Source organism: Prunus dulcis, chromosome 3 (assembly GCF_902201215.1).
Source record: "Prunus dulcis chromosome 3, ALMONDv2, whole genome shotgun sequence".
Classification (NCBI taxonomy): Eukaryota; Viridiplantae; Streptophyta; class Magnoliopsida; order Rosales; family Rosaceae; genus Prunus; species Prunus dulcis.
Genome location: NC_047652.1, coordinates 18388324 through 18394542, shown reverse-complemented (window position 1 = coordinate 18394542; position 6219 = coordinate 18388324). Strand labels below are relative to the sequence as shown.

Genomic DNA, 6219 nt, shown 5'->3' with positions numbered 1-6219 from the left:
GGAGGTGGGTGTTGAACTCGAGATGCGGGAGTAGTAGAACTACCTTCAACTTCTGGATGAACTCGAAGCACTTTACCACGGGCGAGTTTATCATGAACTAAAACTTCATTGCCATGAGACTTAAGAGATTTCGGCTGAGAAAGCGACGACGATTTGCCTGCAATTGAGATTGTCTTTGATTTCGTCGATTCAAAGCGATGCACCTTCGACCACCAAATAACATAATCGGATGTAATCTCAAACTCCCGAATATTGTCTTTAGTGGGTAGGGTTATTGTAGATGCACTGCCAATCTTCAAACATGATTTCCAATGTAAGTACACTGATAGCATAGTCCCATTCCGGACGTCATCTTTAAGTTCTCCTGGCACATGTTGTACATAACAAAATTGTCTACTGAACCTGTGCGGGCTATAAGGTTGAATGACTCGGTAGTTTTCCTGTCGTAGAGAAACGAATCCCGAACGAAGACATATCAAATACTCAAAGTCTTCTTTAGAAATATGATCTTCATCAGTCAGTTGTTTGCATTCTGAAAACACTTTTGCTAGACGACTCATTTTCACTTTACCACAAGTCCGGAACAAAGCTCGAGCTGTCGAATCTTCAAAAAATTTCGCCGAAAGTCTTCCTGAGAACCTTGCCATGATGGGAATGGACCTCTCGGAAGATGATGTAAAATTTGTGTCGAAGTATTCACCCAATCACCCATACACATAATGGAAAGGTAGAACATTTGTGCAATTTCCTGGATCATCTGCACTAGAAATATCATTCAGCCCCTTGTAAATACTGGCCAATACTGGAACTGCTAAGCTAAATGATACACCGTGCGCCATTCGACTGGCAACTTTGAAAACCCCTGGTCTAATCAAAGTTATGTCATCTTTGGGAAATACAAATTTGCACAACCAGCAAGCAAGGAATGCAGCCAAGTAGGATCTATCCATGTCTTCATCAGCTATACCCAAATCTTCAAAAACCCCTTCCTCTTCCTCAGTACGTTTCAATGCCGCCGCAATGATACCAGACGGATCCGAGTCTTCCTTTGGCTTTTGTGACTTGTTCCGTACAGTTTTCCTTGAAGATTTTTTATACCTGAATGGCCCTCGATACCAGTACTTTATCCAAGCAGTCATTCTCACTCCAGATTTTCCTTTGGAGTCCTGTAAAATTTTGTGGTACGCTAAGAACAAGTAACGACAAATATGTGGGATATAAGGCACGCCTTTATGGTCCTTCCTGTTGAGACTTTCAGTGTTTGGAATAACTTCATCATAAAATCGACCTGTAATAGGGAGACCGCCGATTTCATGAAGATCCCAAAGGGAAATAGACATTTCTCCTTGCGATGTATGAAGAGTATTTGTCGCAGGGCACCAGTACTCGCAGAAGGCTCGAAGGACTGGAGCGTGTCGATCATAGCTAAATAATGAGGCAAACACTGCATTATATAGACCGACGCTCTTAAGAACCTGGGTATTTCTACTTAGCACATCTTCAAGCCATTCCCAGTAATACTCGGTAAATGTAGATTCACCAGCCGTCGGAAGAGCAGAACCCCAATTCACTGCCCCATTATGGATTCGATCGCTAAGAAGTTCGAACGCCCCTAATGAATCAGTCTCTGTATGATGCGAGGACTTTAACTGTAAAACAGTGGAGTGAAGATCCCTATCTGTAGATTTGGATTTTTTGAAGCTGCTAAGTTGACAAAACACCTCTTGGGACCAAGACGGAATATGAAGATAATTGTCCACCTCAGATATCTCCGAAGCTAGGAGAGGCGCACCTACAAGCAATGTGGTACCTTCGTCCCGGCTATCACTTTCATCCTCAAGAATAGTAACGGTGCCTTTCTTAAAACACTTGAAGAAGGCCATCTATATAAGATGAGAGACATGAAACAATATTCAGTATCAGGCTGGTGACTTCATACCCAAAAAAAAAAAACAAACAGAGCTTACTTATACAAGTTTGAAGAGCCGGGCAAAGGTGGAATGTCTCGAGAAACAATCTTCACTTGTCTTCCCCTACGTAAAGCCTAAGCGCTTGAGCGGGTTATCACCAAGTCGGAGAGATGGATCAAACCCAAGCGGTATAGGACGTCTACGTTCTTCACTTGTCCTCCACTTACGTAAAGCCTAAGCGCTTGAGCGGGTTATCACCAAGTCGGAGAGATGGATCAAACCCAAGCGGTATAGGACGTCTACGTTCTTCACTCGTCCTCCACTTACGTAAAGCCTAAGCGCTTGAGCGGGTTATCACCAAGTCGGAGAGATGGATCAAACCCAAGCGGTATAGGACGTCTACGTTCTTCACTCGTCCTCCACTTACGTAAAGCCTAAGCGCTTGAGTGGGTTATCACCAAGTCGGAGAGATGATCAAACCCAAGCGGTATAGGACGCCTACGTTCTTCACTTTCTTTCAAAGTACCTATTATAAAAAAATAAAAAAATAAAAAACATGTAAATATATCAATATTATATATATATATAATGATTGAAAAGTGATAGATGTGCAGCAAGCACACAAAAAAAAGAAAAAAAAAAGAAAAAAAAGAAAAGAAGAAAGAAGTTATTTCGAGCTGCTTGGACCAGTCTAAGCTAAATGGGGGCAACCCAGTATGCCCACTTCTCCAACTCAGCCAGCACGAAGGCTCAGAAGTTGTCGCAGCCCAGTGTGCATCCATCTAGGCCCACGTCGCGTATAGCCCAGCTCGCATCCTGCCCCTAGGTCCATGTCGCGCAAGACCTGCTCCGCATGCAAGGCCCAAGGGAAGCACCAGTTTGATCCAGCTGTTCGCAAGGCCCGCCTCCACTTCGAGCCCATGGTGTGCCTGGCCCGCTCACTCCAGCTCCAGCACAAAGCCCAGTCTGCACACTCCGGCTAGCGCAGCATACAGCCCAGCTCGCGTCTCAACCTGCTCCAAGCCCAGGCATGTGCCACTTCACACACAAGGCCCAGCGCCTTCCAACCACATCTCAGGCCCACCTCACGCGCCAAGCCTGACGCCTCCATGTTTCACTTCGAGCCCAGCGCCTCCCTACATCAACTTCAAGCTCAACACACGCTGGCCAACCCTTCCACCTTCCAATCTTGCTTCCACAACAACCCAAAAAAAAAAAAAAAACTGATGCAAGAACATGAGAAAACAAAGTGGATTCAATCTTACCAACAAGCTTCTTGACAGACCAGAGGGTGAGTTCCTGCGACTGTGAAAAATATATATATCAACGTCAGTTTCTTTTCCACTAATATATATGTCTATATATATATATATATATATGAGCATCAAATATCGAAGGAAAAGAAGACAACTCTCACCACTTGGGTTGCTGAGAATTCAGATGATGCAAACTTCAAAGTCGTAGACCTCCTTGCCGACAAGAGGAGCGTGGTGCAATTTAAAGAAGCCAAGGACCATTAAAGCTCCTGGTAGTACTAGGGTTTCTTATTCCTAGTTTAGGAAAATATTGGATTTTGTATCTTGCTTCCCAAGATCTTACCAATATTGAATATTATTAAGCTTAATAATATCACCGAGAGAAAAAGAAAAAGAAAAAAGAGGAACGTTGAAAGCAGAAAGCCAACGTTGGAAATAGAATGATCAATATGGAATGTTATTAAGCTTAATAATATTATGTGCCAAAAAAGAAACAAAAAAAAGAAGATGAAAGTATCTCGCCATCAGCTTTAACAACAATGCCATAATTGGAGTCTTGCCAACCACGCCTACAGTATCATGAAGGGGGCATGGACATAACCAAAGGATGAATGTCATCTCATACACGATTCCAACATACCCGAAAAAAAAGGGTAACTTTCAAAGCTCCACGTTGAAAACAATCTAAATTATTGGAAAGAAATGAAGTAACATTTCAAGCTGCACCTCCTACATGTGACAAAGCACATGTCTACAATGCATCATGAAGTGGGGGCAATTTGTAGACAAAGAAATTTTGGTGCAATAAATTCCATTGGACAAGAAAATAATTAGGGTTCAGTGGATTAAATCGTGGGCCCTGTAATTCGCCCATATGGCGTGTGACTCATCAAAATCGAATTAGTTGTCAAAAATGACACATGGCGACATCCAACGGAGTGCATCAAACGGTTCAAAACGAAGAAAAAATTAAAGGAAAGAATCTTCTGTGATTGACTTTGATTTAAATCAAATATTAATTAGGTCAATCAATTGAAGATAATCTGGTTAAATTGCCAGATTATGGGAATTGATTTAAATCAAATCAAAATCCCACAAAACAAGGTTTTAAATAGGGAAAGTTATTTAGGTCAAGCATCTTACAAGAGCTTATAAATAGGAGGCCTTAAGACGAAAGAAGGGGCTCAGAAAAAACCTAGCACTAAGAAGAAACAGAAAACTCTCTGCATTCTTCACCGTACTTTGGAAAAGCCACCAAGCACAACAAATACGTGACGGTTCCTTCACCATAGAAAAATCCCAAATACCAAACAAGCCTCGTGCTACCCGTTTGATCAAGATCAAGTCTCTACGATCCTTGTATCAAACACATATTTTCTTTAAACACTTTGGAGATCGAATAAGAGATTCAATACAGAGATTGTAACCCTAAATTTCATTAATACAATATTATTTTGTACACGTGTTCTTGTCTCATTTGTCGCAGAAAATTCATGTTTACTGATCCTAACTTTGGAAGCAACCTACACAAAACCATTCATTAATTGATTAATTTAAATCCTTTTAAAGATTAAGTAAATGATGACTTGATTAACAAGGAACATATATATGATGTTAATAAATTGGTATATATAGATACCCCTTTTTTGCATTCGTTCCATGGGTAGTACTCTTGGTCAATGAGGATAGGGTCACCAACATTAACCATGGTAATATCCTCAAAGTGATAATATCCTTGGCAGTGCTATCTTTTGGGGAAGCAGGCCAGGTTTTGATCCTCACACCATTCGTTGTATCAGTCAAGGTGCATTTCTTAATATTGATGCCGGACACGGGTTCTTCCTCTGGGTACCTTCCAAGGCTCCCGATGGCTATGCCGTGGCCTGGCCCGCAAGTAATGTTTGTCACGGTGAGGTCCTTGGTACCGTCACCGATTGAAATATAATCATCCCCAGTTCCGATGGTTGTGTCAGTGATGTTGATCCTAGTTGAACGACCGATGTGAATTCCATCTGTGTTCATGCTTTCCTTAGGTGCTGAGACAGTAAATCCGTTGAATTCAACCTTCTCGCACTTCAAAAGATTGACGTGGAAATTTTTGCTATCTTTTGAAGTTACATCCAAAATTTTGGAATTGGTGAGTAAGTGGAACCTCAAATTCTGCATATATTAAGAAAACAAATCAAATATGTTTATATTGTCAGGCTATGAATCTGGATCACGTATCATCAAGTCAAGAATTGATCAATGAGCAAGATTTCGCAAATGCTCCTATGTGACACAAGAAGATTTTCAAGTATATAAAATAACATGGCAGGATTAAATCATCTTACAATTGTTTAGATTTGCATTCTCTATTTTTGTTGCAATCATTGTTTTTCCAAGACTCTGCTCCTTGGCCATCAAAAGTTCCACCACCTGACAAGGTGAGCCCATCGACGTTGTCGAAACCAATCCAAGTGTCGTCCTTCGGGAGCTGGCTGCCATCTACTGGAGCCTGCAATGTTCCTTGGAGCTGAAACTCAATAGCAGCCTTGCAAGGACCTTTAAAAGTTGTTCCTACAAACTTGAATGTTCCTTTTGGAACAACAATTTTACTTGGTGCTGTTGATGCACATGCATCTGTCCAAGCCTTCTCTAAAGCCTAATTAACATTACGCAAATTTAAAACTGTTAATGATTTAGTTTGGCAAACAATTGTAGAAACAAATTCTAATCAGAACCGAATATGAATACAAATGGTTTTGTTACCTGGGTAATATCAGAGTCTGGCTTTCCACCATATTTTTCACTTGTCACATCTAAGGCAGCAGATTGAGCTTAAGCTGTGGATGCTAACAACAAGAACACAAACATGCTTGTCGAATACCCCATTGAACTATCATGCTTGTCGAAATCTCCACCTTGAATTAATTTTTCAGCCAATTTAGCCCTTGTATTAAATTTTTCAGCCATTCAAATTTCTTTACACAAGCAAACCAACGTTAAAGTCAATGTTCCTTGTGTTCCTAACTTCTATTATCTAGGAATTGAGACAGTCATTTTATTTTATT

The 6219-nt window shown here is 41.0% G+C and overlaps 1 pseudogene; it reads right to left on the bottom strand.

Moving 5' to 3' along the window:
- Nucleotides 1-3881: 3881 nt before the first annotated feature.
- Nucleotides 3882-6040, bottom strand: LOC117621914 (annotated as a pseudogene).
- Between the last annotated feature and the right edge of the window lie 179 nt (nucleotides 6041-6219).